The following is a 17,412-nucleotide window of genomic DNA, read 5'->3' on the forward strand; positions in this document are numbered from 1 at the left end:
GTCTGGAGATTAGAGGAGCTGGAGCCAGGACTCACCATGGACTGGCGTGTATGCTGGGATGGTTGTCAGAAACCAATATCTCTAATGAAAATAGATGCTAAATTCATCAATGAAATATTAATAGGCTGAATTCAACTGTACATTAGAAGGATTATATACCACGATTAACAGGGATTTATCACAAGATGGAATAAGGTTCATGATCCACAAATTGATCAATGTGATATACTGTATGAACAAACTGAAGAATAAAAATTATATGATGATCTTCATTGACGTACAAAGGTTTTTGGTAAAATTTAATGTCCATTATGATAGAAACTCTCCACAAATGTGTATAGAAAAAACTTACCTCTACATAATAAAGACAGTGTATGACAAGCCCATAGCTAATTACATGTTCAATGATAAAATGCTGAAAGCATTTCCTTTAAGGGAACAAGACAGAGTGCCTACTTTCATCACTTTATAGTACTGGAGTGTTGGTGAAGATGTGGAGAAAATGGAACACTTGTGCCCTGTTGGTGGGAATATAAATTGGTACATATACTATGGAAATTTTTATGTAGATTCCTCAAAAAAAAAAATAGAACTACTACAAGATTCGGCAATTCTACTCCTAGGTATTTATGTCTTTATCTGAAGAAACTGAAACACAAGTTCAAAAGGATCCATGCACTCCTATGTTCATTGCAGCATATTATATTTTTATAATAGCCAATATATGGAACCAACAACACAGTGTCTATTTATAGATGAAGAGATAAGAAATATTTGGTATATATACGTGTGTGTGTGTATGTATACACACAGTGAAATATTTCTCAGCCATAAAAAATGTTATCTTGCCATTTGTGACAACACAGATGAACCTAGAACATATTATGCTTGCTGACATAAGTCAGAGAAAGACACGTACTGTATGAATTCACTTATATGTGTAATCTAAAAAACAAAACAAATAAACATATATAACTAAAAAGAAGCAGAGTCACAGATACAGAGAATAAACAGTGATTGCCAGAGGGAAGGGAGTTGGAGGAAGGAGGTAAATAGGTGAAGGAGAATAAGAGGTACAAACTTTCAATTCCAAAATTAATGTCACAGGTGTGAGATGTTCAGTGTGAGGAATATAGTCAATAATTATTTAATCTGTTTACTGGATAACAGGTACTAAATAGATGTATTATGATGATCATTTTTCAAAGGTATGGAAATATCAAATCACTATGTTGTGTTATCAAGAACTACCGTGGTGCTGTAGATTGATTATATCTCAAAAATAACCAAATAATCCGACTCATAGAAAAAGAAATCAGATTTGTATGTACCAGATGGGGTTTGGGGGAGGAGAGTTAGAATAAGGTAGTGAAAATGTATAAACTTCCAGATGTGAGATAGTCACTTGTGATGTAAGGGGCAATATGATAAATTTAACACTGCTGTAACTGTTTATTTAACTTACATGCAGAGTACATCATGAGAAACGCTGGACTGGAAGAAACACAAACTGGAATCAAGATTGCCGGGAGAAATATCAATAACCTCAGATATGCAGATGACACCACCCTTATGGCAGAAAGTGAAGAGGAACTCAAAAGCCTCTTGATGAAAGTGAAAGTGGAGAGTGAAAAAGTTGGCTTAAAGCTCAACATTCAGAAAATGAAGATCATGGCATCCGGTCCCATCACTTCATGGGAAATAGATGGGGAAAGAGTGGAAACAGTGTCAGACTTTATTTTTGTGGGCTCCAAAATCACTGCAGATGGTGACTGCAGCCATGAAATTAAAAGATGCTTACTCCTTGGAAGGAAAGTTATGACCAACCTAGATAGCATATTCAAAAGCAGAGACATTACTTTGCCAACAAAGTTTCATCTAGTCAAGGCTATGGTTTTTCCTGTGGTCATGTATGGATGTGAGAGTTGGACTGTGAAGAAGGCTGAGCGCCGAAGAATTGATGCTTTTAAACTGTGGTGTTGGAGAAGACTCTTGAGAGTCCCTTGGACTGCAAGGAGATCCAACCAGTCCAATCTGAAGGAGATCAGCCCTGGGATTTCTTTGGAAGGAATGATGCTAAAGCTGAAAGTCCAGTACTTTGGCCACCTCATGGGAAGAGTTGACTCATTGGAAAAGACTCTGGTGCTGGGAGGGATTGGGGGCAGGAGGAGAAGGGGACGACAGAGGATGAGATGGCTGGATGGCATCACTGACTCAATGGACGTGAATCTGAGTGAACTCCGGGAGTTGGTGATGGACAGGGAGGCCTGGCGTGCTGCAATTCATGGGGTCGCAAAGAGTTGGACACGACTGAGTGACTGATCTGATCTATCTGTAAGTTATATATGACAGTTGTTAAAAGGGCAAATATTTCCAAATCAAGGAAAATTTTTATATTCCTTCAACTTTATATCTGTATGAGATGATGGATATTTAAACTTGTGATAATCATTTCACCATGTGTGTAAGTCAAATCATATCACTGTATAACTTAAGCTTATACAGTGCTGTATGTCAGTTATATCCCAATAAAACTGGAAGAAAAAAATAGAGTTTTCAAAATGATACATAGGTGATGAAAGACCTTAGAAAAAGAGGTTGCATTCAAAGTGAAAGGAAAAATGAGAAACTGCAGATATTTTTAATCAATAGAAACATTCTCAAAATAATGGTTAAAATTTCAATTAAGCTATCATTTCAAGAGTTTGGCAAGAGATTGCATACATTCCTTAATGTTAATTTGTAGATCCACTATTCCAAAAGATCTAACTTAGTACAATAGTGTTAAATTTCTGAAAAATAGTAAAAACTACTAGCAATTATTAGTAGAGTCCCTAATGTATTTTCTTAGTCGGCTTTGCCTCGGCAATTTTTAAATCTCAATATGTGCTAATGTGCTATGCTAATATACTCCACAGATAAAGGAGCTCTACCCACACCTATAAGGAATTAATTAAATCAGGGTTATAAATATAACAAAATAAATGAGATCATAAGCTGGAAAATTCTAGCAGTGTTTCATTGGTTCAGGCAAGAAGAGATGATGTTCTTTAGCTGGAGAAAAGAGATATGAACTATTAAGAGAGAAAAAAAATCACAGGATGTTGGGTGTGCTTTTTATTTTCCTGGATGATGGTTACCTCTTTAAGCTGGCTTTTCTAAACTGCACTGATGGCTTTAGCTCCATCCACATCAGGAGTGATTGTTGAGCACCTATGTTGAGGTTACGTATGTTATGTCTTAAGACTTCCTGGAGATTCTGCAATTAATTAGAAAAATGAAGTTTCTGTTGGTATGAAGCTTTAGCTCTACTAGAGTGAAACAGACAATTAAAAAAAAAAAAACAAAAAACCTCTGGATAAGTTCTTATGCTGTGTACTAGAGGTTGTGCTAGAAAAATTATTTTATTAGAAATAGTCCATACGTTATTTCAGTCACATATATCAGTGTGATTCTTACCTTTCTCATTCTTTGCAGAAGGACAACTGTCTGAGACGAAGTTTGGGTGGTGGGAAGAGGGGCGGGAGAGCATAACAACACTGAGGTATGGCACTGAGAGAGACAGCTTCGGGGGGAAACAGAGGCCAGGAGACGTTAGAGGAGCATTAAGCAAAGTTGTGGCGGTTGCAGAGCTTGCGCTGTGCTGGCCTTTCCTACAGTGCTGTTGCATTTAGCCGCTGCAGGTACTGACTGGGTCACAGTTACATTACCCAGTGAACAGACTTTTTTCCGAGTTGACTAGCCGGACCTGTTGCTTCAGAGTTATATGAGCAGCCCTCATAATACCTACTTAGGAATTACAGTATTTGGCCACAATAATGACACCTGGCCTGCTCCAAACCCACCTCTTCTTCCCGGAGACTTTCCAAGAAGCCTGTGCATCAGATCAGTCTGAGATGCCTTCTTGCCTCTCTAACCCTGAATACAGATCGAGTACAATAAAAGGAGCACAACAGTCTGATGGAACAGAAATTCTTATGGAATGCTTTCTTCTTAAATTCACTCTCTCATGTGTGCTTTGGGGAATAGATTGTCAAGGCCTACTTTTGCTACCTCACATCAGGTCCAGTTGTATAAATGAAAGTGAAGAAAAAAGCCAGAATAACCTGAGAGGTATCTGATCAACTTGCTTGTATGTTGTAGATATAAAAAGTTCATTATGCCAAGAGTACACTTAACTGATGAAAAAGGAGTGATGCTTGAGCTTTTTCACTCACCTCTTTGAAGCATATAAACTATTTGACAATGTGAAGTGTTTGACATTTAACTTCAAGCTCGGCCCCTCCCTGGTGGCTCAGCTGATAAAGAGCCTGACTGCCGATGCAGGAGATGTGAGACATGGGCTTGATCCCTCACTTGGGAAGACCCCCTGGGGAAGGAAATGGTAATCTCCTCCAGTATGCTTGCCTGGAAAATTCCACAGACAGGGGAGCCTGGGGGGCTACAGTCCATGCGGTCGCAAAGAGTTGGAAATGATGGAGCACACACACACACACACAAACACACACTGGGGAACAAAGGGAATGTGTTTTTTTCCTGCAGTTTCAGTATGGACTTAGGGTTTTGGTTAAATATTTCTCAAGTTACGTCTAACTAGTTGAACTATACCTTTAGGTAAATGTATGTGCATTTTTCTAGTATATTATAATATGTGTATTATATATATTAACCTAAATAGGGTTATATCATGTATATTTTTCTACATGTTTAGTTATGAAGTCATTCATAATGCTTGTCTATCTAACTAGTTTAATATATATGTTAGCAAAAAGAACCCTAAACAAATACATTATGTACCTCAAGAAGTCAAGGATCATCAATTTCTTTTAAGCCTCCTATGGGTTTACCACTCAATATTGTTTTCTTTTTCCAATTCTGAAGGCTCATCACTCCTTTAAATTTTGTCATAATGTTAAACTGTATATGTTTGTATACCTATTATTATTTATTTATTTAAAACCTTAAAAGTAGTTAGCATCATTTTGTTTGTGTCTTTCTTCAACTTGTTTTTTTTTTTACTCAACATTATATTTTGGGGTTCAATGTCTATTCCTTTGTACCCCAACCTCACTCAGTCACCAGATGCTGACTGCCCTGGGAAGGTTGTAAGCTTGGGCAAAGGGGTTTTCTATAGCTGAAACTGACCCTAAAGGAGCCAATAGTCAGGTTTTATTTAAAATTTGACATTTTTCAGGATGGGGAACACATGTATACCTGTGGCGGATTCATTTTGATATTTGGCAAAACTAATACAATTATGTAAAGTTTAAAAATAGAATAAAATAAAAAAAATAAAATTTGACATTTTTATTACAGATTTTTTCATTACTTTTGATTTTTAAAATATTTTGTTAAAACATGACATCTTGACTGCTTCGTTTTTGGATGTCCCTTTAAATTCTGTACCTGAGGCAAGTGCCTCGTTCACCTGATTTGCCTCAATCTAATCCTGGCCCTGATGTCTGATGACTCTATTACCTGCAACTGGGCATAAACTTCTTTCAAGCAGATTCTGGGTAGGGCATTTTGGTTTCTACTCCCCAAATGTGACATTCCTAACTGTGGATTCTTTCTCATCCTGAATCACTAAGTTAGTATGACATGAAACAGAGCCTTTGGCCAACTGCCTGAGTAAGAAATAAATCTTTATTGTTTAAGACCCTTAAATCTTGGGAGTTGTATATTACCTAGATGATCTTAACCTGTACTTAGATCAAAGTAGAATGCCTCACAACAACCTAAAATATATAAAAACATAGAAAAACAATTGACATTGGTTTAATAATCAGAGTATGCACAGTGAGAAAATTGCAATTAGAGACTGAAAAGATAATGCATTTTGTGCAGTGGCAAAACATCAGTGAAATTATCCCTTTTGATTATGGGGACCAAAAATCCTCTACCTAATAAACTTACTGTTATAGAGGAGGGGAATCAGAAAACAATATTCTTTTTTTTTTTGGGTGGTGTATTGGGTTCTGTCTGTCTTTGGTAAATTGTTATGGGTAAATTGTTATAAGAAAGACATACGCTTAGAAAATTTGTCAGTTTATAAGCAGGATATTTTCTTTGTTTACATCATTGTCCTGAAATTTGATTTTGGTGTGTCTGCATATAGTTTCGGGGTCTTCCCCCAGTGGCTCAGTGGTAAAGAATCTTCCTGCAATGCAGGAGAAGCAATAGATGAGGGTTCCATCTCTGAGTCAGGAAGAGCCCCTGGAGGACAGCATAGCAACCCACTCGCGCATTCTTGCTTGGAGAATCCCATGGACAGAGGAGCCTGGTGGGTTACCATCCATTTGGTCTCAGAGTCAGACGCAACTTAGCATGCATGCAAGTGTGGTTTTGTTTTTATTTATCTTTCTTGATAAATTTTGTGCCACTGGATTGATTCTCAGCCACTATCTTTTCCAGTTTTACCTTTTTCCCATTCTATCTTTTTATCTTTTCTGAAATTGGAACTGGATATCTGTTAGGCTTTATTCTATTTTTTTAGGTTGCTTACTGCATTTTCATATAGTTTTTAATCTTTTTATATCTCTGAGATGCATTTTGAGTAATACATTTTTAAATGTATTATCCAGTTAAGTAATTTTTCTGTTAGTTATCCTACAAACAAATAAATACAACAATTATATTTTTATTTCTGGAGGATCTTTTGGTATTGTCATTCATGCCTGGTTATTTTTGATAGTGCATTATTTCTTGTTCATTTTTTTGTATTCTAGACTTTATTTCTTTAATATTAAGCATAGTCATTTTTATTCTTTATCTGAAAATTTCAATACCTAAAGTCTTAAGAGGTCTAAATTTATTTTTTGTTGTTTCTGCTGAATCAGTGAATTATTTATTCATGTATTTGATCTCACATTTCAATTGTGAGATCATAATTACAGTTCATAAGTTCCACTTGAACATGTCATAACATTCTATAAAACAGGTTTGCCATATTTTCCTTAATATGTCCACATTACTCTGTATATTTAAGAATAACTTTATAATTTCCTACCATCATGGATAATTTTGAGAGGAGAAAGCCCTTTAGTGAGTTGTTTTTTCTCAATAAAAAATTTCTGAAAACATAGTTCCAGAAATGGTGTTATTGAACCAAAATAGACACATTTTTACAGTTCACATAATGACTTTCATCGAGACTTGGGACCAATTACAATGCAGTTAGAAAAGAACGAGAATATAAATTTGACAAGATGTTCACAAAATTAGATTTTTGTGCATGTTTTTATGGTATGATTTTCTGGATCTTTTTAAAGAATTATGGTAAACTATCATGGTCCAGGGTTTATTTTCCAAGTAATTGTAGCAATATCAGTTAATTACTCTGTTATCTGATTTTATGATTCAGATATATGGGTGGTGATAGAAAATCTGTGATAAACTATGGTGGCTAAACATATATGTATTTTTGGCCTTTGCTGTAATAAAAAAAGTCTCAGTAGCTTACAGCCACATTTGTTTTTTGATCATCGTAAGTGGGGTGGTTTTTATGCAACTCAGCCTAGTTTTGCTCTGTTTGGGTACACATATATTCTCCTTCTAAGATCCAGGAAGAAGGAATTATACCTATCTAGGACATATTATTTTTGTGGCAATGATCTTCAAGAGACCAAGTGAAAATGAACAGTTTACTTTAAAGGTTCTGTTTGTGATCAATACAATATCACTTCTACTAATACTCCTTTGGTGCAGGTAAGTCATATAGCCAAGCCTGATAATGAAGTGGAAAATTATAGTCTACCTACAGATATATACTCAAGTGACATGGATGTGAACAAAGATAATATTCATATGAAGTTAAAAGATAGTTGGGAATGGTCTCTAAAACTTTCTTTGCTTGCCTTGGCACTCATTCCTATGTACACGCTCTCATATAATTTAACACATTTTGTTGATATTATTTCTGCTCTATTTATTTTCTTGTGTAGACCTCAAGTCCCTTAAGGACACAAATAGTGCTTTACTTATGCTTCATATAACCCAATGCCCAGAGCACAACACAGAATATATAGTTTCTAAAATTAGATATGTTGGACTGAATAGTTTTCATATATGCTTCCCCTGGAATAACGATCCATGTTCTTTGGTCTTAGAACTAGAAAAAGGTAATACAAGCTAATTTTTCCCAAAATTACTGGACTCCCTGATGTGTTTTTTTAAGGTAAGAAAAAATTACTACTCATATTTATTTTTAAATTCATTTCAGCACTGCAGGAGAAAGAGTAGGCTTTTCATTTGTATTAGGTAACAGAATGAGGAGCATATTAACACTGCTGTCATTCAAAAGCCCCGGGCATGTTAAATGTACTCTCTCAATTCAATAGAAGCTCTATGATCAAGTCAGGTTCTGATTGAGAAGAAGATAAATGTATAACAGGATAACTTCTCCACTCTCAGAAAGAGAAATTGAAAGGCTGCCTGCTGAAAAAAAGGACATTTTTTAAAGAAAGCTATCAAAAAATTATTATTCAATAGGGAACCCTAACTGTCAGGACCAGCTTGTCCACTGGACATAGAAGGAACAGTGCCTGGTGTCTATGATACTTACAATGGTCCATAAAAATAAAAAAGGTTTTCCTATCTTTTAAATTTGAAGAAAAATGAAAATAATAAGTACATGATAATAAATCTAGCTAGGAATACATTTGTCTTTATACCAATGTGGTCATAAAATATAATTTTAATATTTTTTACAGAGGAAGTGTCCACAAAGGCAAAGGGGCCCTTGGCCCACAGAAGTCATACTATGACCCTGTTTACAGTGAGTGAATTTTTTGAAGTAGGAGGAGAGGAGATAGATCATTGAGCTGAGTGGCACCCTCCAAAATTATAGGCTTGGCTCATGGCTGTGGGTAGAATGGTTTTTATCCATTCCAAAACTGTTTTGTTGTTTCTGGTAGAACTGACTTGGGCAAAATCATGAAGAAAATTATTTAGGGCCCTCCAGTTCCTTTCTCTCCCTCCTTGCCTCTCTCCACCCACCCCTTACCAAAAGATAGATTGAGACATATTACAAATCTTCAGATCAAGCAAAAAATCAATTTCAATCAGACAGCATCAAAGCGGAAGTAAAGTACTTGTCAGACAGGAGGCAGGGCAAAGACCTAGAGAAAAAGTGTAGAAGCAAATAATATACTTGGCTACTGGTTAAAACCTAGTTGGACGTTTTGGCTATTTGTGATGGTTTTCCTTAGTATTTTGATTTTGTAAACTTGAGGCATTTATAGGCTTAGATTTTGGTTTGCTTACATAGGCTGCCACTGCATTAGAGTTTTTTTAATCTTTGGTCTTCTTGTTTAAGTAATTTAACAGTATACATGTATGTTGTACTGTGCTTAGTCACTCAGCTGTGTCCAACTCTTTGCAAGCCCATTGACTGCAGCCCACCAGGCTCCTCTGTCCGTGGGGATTCTCCAGGGAAGAATACTGGAGTGGGTGGCCGTGACCTCCTCCAGGGTATCTTCCCAATCCATGGATTGAACCCAGGTCTCGCTCATTGCAGGCAGATTCTTTACCATCTGTGCTGCCAGGGAAGCCTGTATGCATAAATAAATGCACACATATACACTTATGTGTACTGCTACTCTTGCCGTTTAATAAATACTTACTTGATACTTCCTTATAATGTGTTGGGCCTTGTTATAGCTACTAGGACATATTAGTTAAGATGATAAATTTCAACAGTCTCTGCCATCTAGTTCAGTGGAACTCAAAATGTGGTCTCTGACTTGTGATTTTATTTTTTAATTAAAATTTAATGATATATTTTTATGGTTTAGCAATCAGATGATAGATTTATTAAAAAGAATGGCCATTAATTTGCAATGGTTTTAATTACAATGAAGACACTTTAAAAATCTATTTGTGTGCTACGTCCCCCACCCCCACTTCCAGTTTTGACCTGAGGATATGAGTGGGTAAGGAGTTGAAGAGAGAGAGGCTGGTGTGGTGGTGTGGCATAGAGGAGGAAGAATGGTGAGAAAGGGAAGGGAGAGAGGGAAGAAAGCATGGGAAGGAGGAGGAGAAGAGCAAAAAGGGGAAAAGAATAGAGAAATGTACAAAAGTGTATACAGATATAGAGGCAAGTGTTCAAGGAGTAAGTGGCATGGGGTCTCACTTTGTTACAAGTCTCTTTTTTTGAGGTAAATATACAGTGAAATGCACACCTTATATAGGTGTATGGATGTATAAATACTTTCTTTCTTGACATTTTCCTCTGGAAACATTCTAATAAACAGAAAATTTGAAAAATATATAGTGAATGGCCATACGCTCACCATACCAGTTATACCATCAATACTGTATGTGCCCTATAGCTTTTCTACTCATCTCTCCATTCCTCTAACCATCTTATATTTGGATACATTTTGAAATAATTGCCATCAGGAGACTTACTCCTAACACCTAGCACAACATTTGTCTGCAATTTTTTTTTCTTTTGAAGTGATACTTATATCCAATTAAAAGCACAAATCTTAAGATAAGCTGAATTTTGGCAATTGCATGCACCTTTAGAGCACACTTCGATTTATATGTGGAGCGTTACCATCACCCCAGAAATGTCTCTCATGACCTTTTCTCAGTCTTCAATTCCACGCGGCAACCTCTATAGAATAGTTTCCCTGCTCTAGAACTTTATATTAGTGGAATCATACACTGTGTACATTTTCACGTAAAGCTTCTTTGACTCAGCCAATGTTTTTGAAATTCATCTATAGTGTTACATACATCAATAGTTTCTTGCTTTTTAAATTGGAGAATAGTATTCCTTTGTCTGAACATACAAGGGTTTGTTTTCCATCTAATTTAGTTACAAATTTTAGTTATTATTAATAATATACCTATGGACAATACAGATCATGTCTTTTTTCTTTTTAGACACTTTTTTAAAATTATTTCTCTTGGGTAACTACTTAGGTTACAAGTCAAGGTTTAGTTGTTTTAAGAATTTAACATCCCCTTCCATGGTACTGTTTTTAGGTCCTACCCATTTGAAAAGTCCAATTCTCTACATGCTCGTCAATATTTGGTGCTATTAGTCTTTTTAACTTTAACCACTCTGTGGGTGTGTTCTGATTTCTCATTGTAGTCTTAATTTTAAGCTTCCTGATGACTAATTATTTTGAGAATTTTAAATTTCTTTTTTTTTTTTGCCATTCATATATTTCCTTTTCTGAAGAATTTCTTCAAATTTTTGCACATGTAAAAATTGTATTATTTGTGTACTTGTTATTCAGTTGTAGTAGTTCTCTACATGTTCGGGATACCTATCTTTTGTCACCTTTATCGAACATATGCATTGTAAATATATATCCTCCCAGTCTGTGGTTTGATTTTTCACTTTCTTATAACACCTTTTGATGAGAAATTTTAAATCTTGATGAAATTTAGCAATTTTCTAGGAGGTTACTGCTTTCTGTGTTGAGGCTAAGAAATCTTTGTTTACCTCCAAGTCACAAAAATAGGCTCCTGTTTTCTTCTAAGCTTTACAGTTTTAGCATTTATGTTTGGATTGGTGATCCACCTCAAATTAATCTTTGTGTACTCGAGTTAGGAGGTCAAGATTTATCTTTTCTATTGCTATCTAGTTGTGCCCACACCATTTGTTGAAAAGACTTTTCTTTCTTCACATGATGCTTTTGTCAGTAATCCAATGATTATATAGGTGCAAGTCTACTTAGGTTCTCTGTCCAATTTCACTGATTTATTTGCTAATTTTCATGCCAGCTATCACTTTGTTTTCAGTTCTACAGTAACTCAGGTAGTGTGAGTCATCCAACTGTTTAAAAATTGCTTGAAATAATCTAGATATTTTGAACTTTCAGTGAAGTTTTAAAGTTAGCTTGTTAATTTCTGCAAAAAAAATATGCCTAGGTCTTGATTGGGATTGCATTGAATAAATGATCGACTTAGTTAGAGTTGATAATGACATTATAAAATATTGAGTCTTCCAACTTATAAACAAGTTATATGTCTCCATTTACTTAGGTCCTTTTGACTTTCCCACAGCCATTTTTTGTGGTATTCAATGTAGACATGTTGCATTTATCTTGTCAAATGTGTTCCGATTGTATGTTGACATTATTATAAATATAATCATTTTATTAACTTCATTTTCAATTGTTTGATCTAATATATAAACATACAATTAACTTTTGTGCATTAACTTTTCAGCCTGTGTTCTTGCCCAAGGTAGGTATTATTTCTAATTATTTCCTTGTATGTACTTTACAAATTTTTTATGAAAACAAACAATGAAGTCATCGGTCCACAAAAAGTTGTACTAATTCTCCTTTCTAGTTTTGATGTCCTTTACTTCTTTTTGTTGCAATGATTAAAACTTTCAGAGAAATGAATGAAAGTAGTGGCTTTTGTGCATTGATTCTGACTCAAAGGAGGTCATATTAAACATTTCACAATTAGGTATGATAATATCTGTAGGATTTTCAAGTTTCTTTGATTAATTTGAGGAATTTATTTTCTATCCTTAGTTTTTTGAGCGTTTTTATCATGAATAGTTTAAAATTGTTAAACTTTGGACATTGAGATAATTATATGGTTATCTATCTACTAATATTTTTAATTAGTTTGATGATTTTTGAATGTTAAAGCAATTCTACTTTCCTGATAACAATATATTATTCTTTCATTTATTATTGAATACTATCTGATATTTTGTTAAGGATTTTTTCCATCTATACTTATGAGAGGTATTGGTCTGCAATTTTTTTTATCTGTAACATCTTTATCATGATTTAGTGTTAGTTATGTTGGCCTCATAAAATGAACGTTAATGTTCTTCCCTCCTCTATTTAAAAAAATATTTGTATTACTTATTTCTTAAATGCTGCTGCTGCTGCTTAGTCAATTCAGTTATGTCCGACTCTGTGTGACCCCATAGACAGCAGCCCACCAGGCTCCTCCATCCCTGGGATTCTCCAGGCAAGAATACTGGAGTGGGTTGCCATTTCCATCTCCATATTTCTTAAATAATAGATTTAATTTACCATAAAACAATCTGGGCCTGCAAATTTATTAGTGAGAGTGTACTTAAATTTAATTTTCTACTTTAACAGGTATAGGACTATACAGACTTAGTGTTTCAACCTTTGGTAAGTTTTATATTTAAAGGAATTTGAAACAGATGAATTTGTTGGCTAAAACTGCTAATGTTCCTTCATTTTACTTTAATTTCTAGAGAGTTTCTGCTGCTGCCTCTGAGTCACTTCAGTCATGTCCGACTCTGTGCGACCCCATAGATGGCAGCCCACCAGGATGCCCTGTCCCTGGGATTCTCCAGGCAAGAACACTGGAGTGGGTTGCCATTTCTTTCTCCAATGCATGAAAGTGAAAAGTGAAAGTGAAGTCGCTCAGTTGTGTTCGACCCTCAGCGACCCCATTGACTGCAGCCTTCCAGGCTCCTCCATCCATGGGATTTTCCAGGCAAGAGTACTGGAGTGGGGTGCCATTGCCTTCTCTGAGAGAGTTTCTAGTGATAGTCAATTTTTTATACTCAAGATTGGTAATATTTTTTTCTTATATCTCTTGACCAACCCTTCTAATCATTTGTCAATTTTATTAATTTTTTTAGAACCAATTTTTGCCTTTGTCAGTTTTCTCTTGGAGAAGGAAATGGCAACCCACTCCAGTGTTCTGGCCTGGAGAATCCCAAGGACAGGAGCCTTGTGGGCTGCTGTCTATGGGGTTCCATAGAGTCGGACACAACTGAAGCGACTTAGAAGCGGCAGCAGCAGCAGTTTTCTCCATTTTCTATAACATTGATACCTATGCTAGTCCTAGTTCCTAGTTTGCATTTAATTTGCACATGTTTTCCAGCTTTTATAGGTGATAAACCAGACATTGGAGAGAGATATATATATATATTTATTTTATAATATAAATATATTAGCTATACTTATCCCTTTGGTTAGAACTGCTTTAATTTAATAACAAGTATTGCTGTGATATATTTTCATTATTATTTACTTTGACATTATATATGACAATCTGTTATTAAATCTACCCAGTTAATGCTTACTTTGGATATTGTATTTTTCAGTTTTATAATTTCCGCTTAGTTCTTGCATATATTTTCCATTTATATACTTAGATACATCCTTTGTTCATTCCTGTGAACATATTCCCTTCATCTCTTGAACATATGCATGACAAAGTTTTTGCTTATTCCAAAAATTTTGCCTCTTTGACTTTAGTTTCTATTATTTTTTGTTCTTGACTGTGGGTCCCCTTTCCCTGTTTCTTAACACATCTAGTAATTTTTCATTGACTTCTAGATGTTGGAAATAATATATTTTAAAGATTCTAGATTCTGTACCTTCATCTGACAATTGTTGGGTTTGCTCTAGCAGAAAATATACTTGCCTGGACTGAATCTAAACTCTATTTCCCCTTTAGTGCTTGAAAGTTCTGCTTGCTTCTGTAAGCCTTTTATTTTTTTACCTTCTTCCTGGTCATTGGGAATACAAAATCAGCGATCAGCCAAAGTGTTTGGCAAAATTTTTGCTGAGATTTTAGTGCTCCCCCATCTATAGCAACCCACTTTCTATGCTCCCACATTTAAAATCTTTCTTGAAACCTGAGATATATCTTCTTCTTTTTTTTTTTTTGCTTTTTTTTGTTAAATTTTATTTTATTTTTAAACTTTACAAAATTGTATTAGTTTTGCCAAATATCAAAATTAATCCGCCACAGAGATATATCTTCTTACTTCCCAACATGTTAAGACCACATCTTTCTGCTCAAGTTCCAGATGCTCCACACCATGAAGACTGAGTAGTACTTTTAGATGCTGCTGCTGCTAAGTCACTTCAGTCTTGTCCGACTCTGTGCGACCCCATAGACGCCAGCCCACCAGGCTCCCCTGTCCCTGGGATTCTCCAGGCAAGAACACTGGAGTGGGTTGCCATTTCCTTCTCCAATGCATGAAAGTGAAAAGTGAAAGTGAAGTCGCTCTGTCGTACCCGACTCTTAGCAACCCCATGGACTGCAGCCTTCCAGGCTCCTCCGTCCATGGGATTTTCCAGGCAAGAGTACTGGAGTGGGGTGCCATTGCCTTCTCCGTTACACTTGACTAGCTGGATTCAAAGGCTGCTTATAAAACCTGTCTTCCATGTAACAAAGTGCTGCTCTAGCACAACCTGAGAACTACCCTGGCCACATTCCACCTCAAAACAAACTTACGGGACTTTATTCTAGTACTGACATTTTACAGTTACACTTTCCCTTGAAAAAACTAAATACTCAGTTGGAATTCTATCACCTCCACTACCTTTGTTCGTAGTGATGCTTCCTAAGGCTCACTTGACTTCACACTCCAAGATGTCTGGCTCTAGGTGAGAAGGAAGGACTGAGTGAACAGTTCCAAAGCCCTTGAGCTCATGGTTCCTTGTGGGTAAATCCCACGTACCTCCATCCTGACCAGAACTTGAGGAGGGACTTCTCAATTCCCCATGCCACACTTGGAACAGCATGAAGGATGCAGCAGACGCCAAATACTGAGTGACTAGTCCCAGGGTATCAATGACAGACATTATCAAACCAATCTCAAAGGTGGTTCCATTTGTTCTTAGGGAGGAGAAGTGGGACCCAGGCAAGGACAGCAGCTCGAAGGCAAAGAGCAAGTCTGCTTCTCAATAGCAGTAGTGATCAGGCTTGAAGGGGTCATCATAGGACATGTCCAGGTAGTAGGCTCCTTCTCAGTCAGCTTGGTTAGCTTCACATTCTGCTTGCATCTAGCGTCTCGTGCAGGGTACTTGTCTGGGTGGGTCCACAGCTCAAAATGCGCCAGCACCTTCTTGGTGAAGGAGTTGCTCATCACGAAGCTGGGATGACCCATGGCTCAGCCCAGGTCAGACAGCCAGCCCTTGGCTAGCAGGATGATGCGACGCCCATTCTTCAACAAGTAGCAGTCCACCTCGGTCTTAATATTCACCTTCTCCACGGCATTTTAGTTCAGCCACTTGTCATCAATCTCCATGTCAAAGTGTCCACAAAGTGTCAAAGTTACACACACAATGACATCATCTTTCATCTCTTCAAAGGGCAGGCCAAGAGTTTTGTTAGTACAGTCTATGGTGCTAACACAGATGCTGCACTCCGGACAGGCCTCATCCCTGGTGATCACCTCATAGCCCTCTGTGGACACCTGGAGTGTGTTGATAGTGTAGCTCTCCATGATGATGACGTGGCCCCAAACCCCCTCAGGGCCTGGGCACAGCCCTTGCCCACATTGCCATAGCCTGCTTCCACCACCATAATCATCATCTGCAGTGCCCTTGATGCCATCTATGAGGGGCTCCTGGCAGCCAGAGAGGTTGTCAAGTTTGTTCTTGGTGATGGAGTCATTGCCGTTGATGGCAGGCACCTTCAGGACCCTGTGTGCCAGTTGTGGACCCCTGTTGTGGTCTCTTTGGAGATGCCTTGGACAGGAACTGCGGGTACTTGGTGTGAATGAGGTTGGTGAGGTGCCACTGTCGTCCAGAACCATGCTGGGCCACCCGTCCCTGAAGTACAGTGTCTGCTCTATGCACCTCAGATACTCCTCATCTCTTTCACCCTTCCAGCTGCTGCATGGTCCTGGGTGGAGAAGATAATTGTAGCTGGACCACCGCCACCTCAACACACAGGGTGACGAGAGTCTTGATGAAGACAGAGATGAAGACAGCTGTCTCCATGGTCACAGTGTCGACAGTGGGCAAACCGGACGCACTTCAGTGGCTCGGAGGCGGAGGCCATCTCTCACATGTGCAAAGGGCCTGGTGTCTCATCCTCTGTGAGGTCTGGGACCTTGCATCCCCAGGTGGCCAGGTTAACGGCAGCAACCTTGTAAGAATGCTTGTCCAACTTGCTGGAGGTGTTTCCTCACAGAGTGATGCACCCAGGCCTCAGGCTGGGAAGAGGCGGAGGCTGGGCAGCTCTGGGCAGGGCAAGACATTTAATTCAGAACAAAGATTAAAGGAAACAAAGCCTCCTAGCTGCCAGTCAAGTACCATTTCATGAACTTAATCTCTGCTTTTCTAAACATTGGCTTCTTTATCATTCTTCTACATGTCAGTTGCTATCTGTGCTCAAAGCTACAAGCCTTTTCTCATATTTTCTGACCTTTAATTACCCTATTAGTATTTTCTATTGTTATGAACTTTATTTCCATATTTCCAGACTTTGTCCAGTCTAAACTGTCTTTCCAATCATTTGAAGAAACCAGGCATCTTAAATCTATATTAAGTAGGGCTCAGAGAGATAACAGAGAAGGCAATGGCACCCCACTCCAGTACTCTTGCCTGGAAGATCCCATGGACGGAGGAGCCTGGTAGGCTGCAGTCCATGGGGTCGCTGAGGGCCCAACACGACTGAGCAACTTCACTTTCACTTTTCACT

General features: G+C 37.4%; 1 pseudogene; it reads right to left on the minus strand.

Moving 5' to 3' along the window:
• Window positions 1-15,665: 15,665 nt before the first annotated feature.
• Window positions 15,666-17,074, minus strand: LOC102412384 (annotated as a pseudogene).
• Between the last annotated feature and the right edge of the window lie 338 nt (window positions 17,075-17,412).

The sequence above is a fragment of the Bubalus bubalis genome, chromosome 16 (genome assembly GCF_019923935.1).
Source record: "Bubalus bubalis isolate 160015118507 breed Murrah chromosome 16, NDDB_SH_1, whole genome shotgun sequence".
NCBI lineage: Eukaryota > Metazoa > Chordata > Mammalia > Artiodactyla > Bovidae > Bubalus > Bubalus bubalis.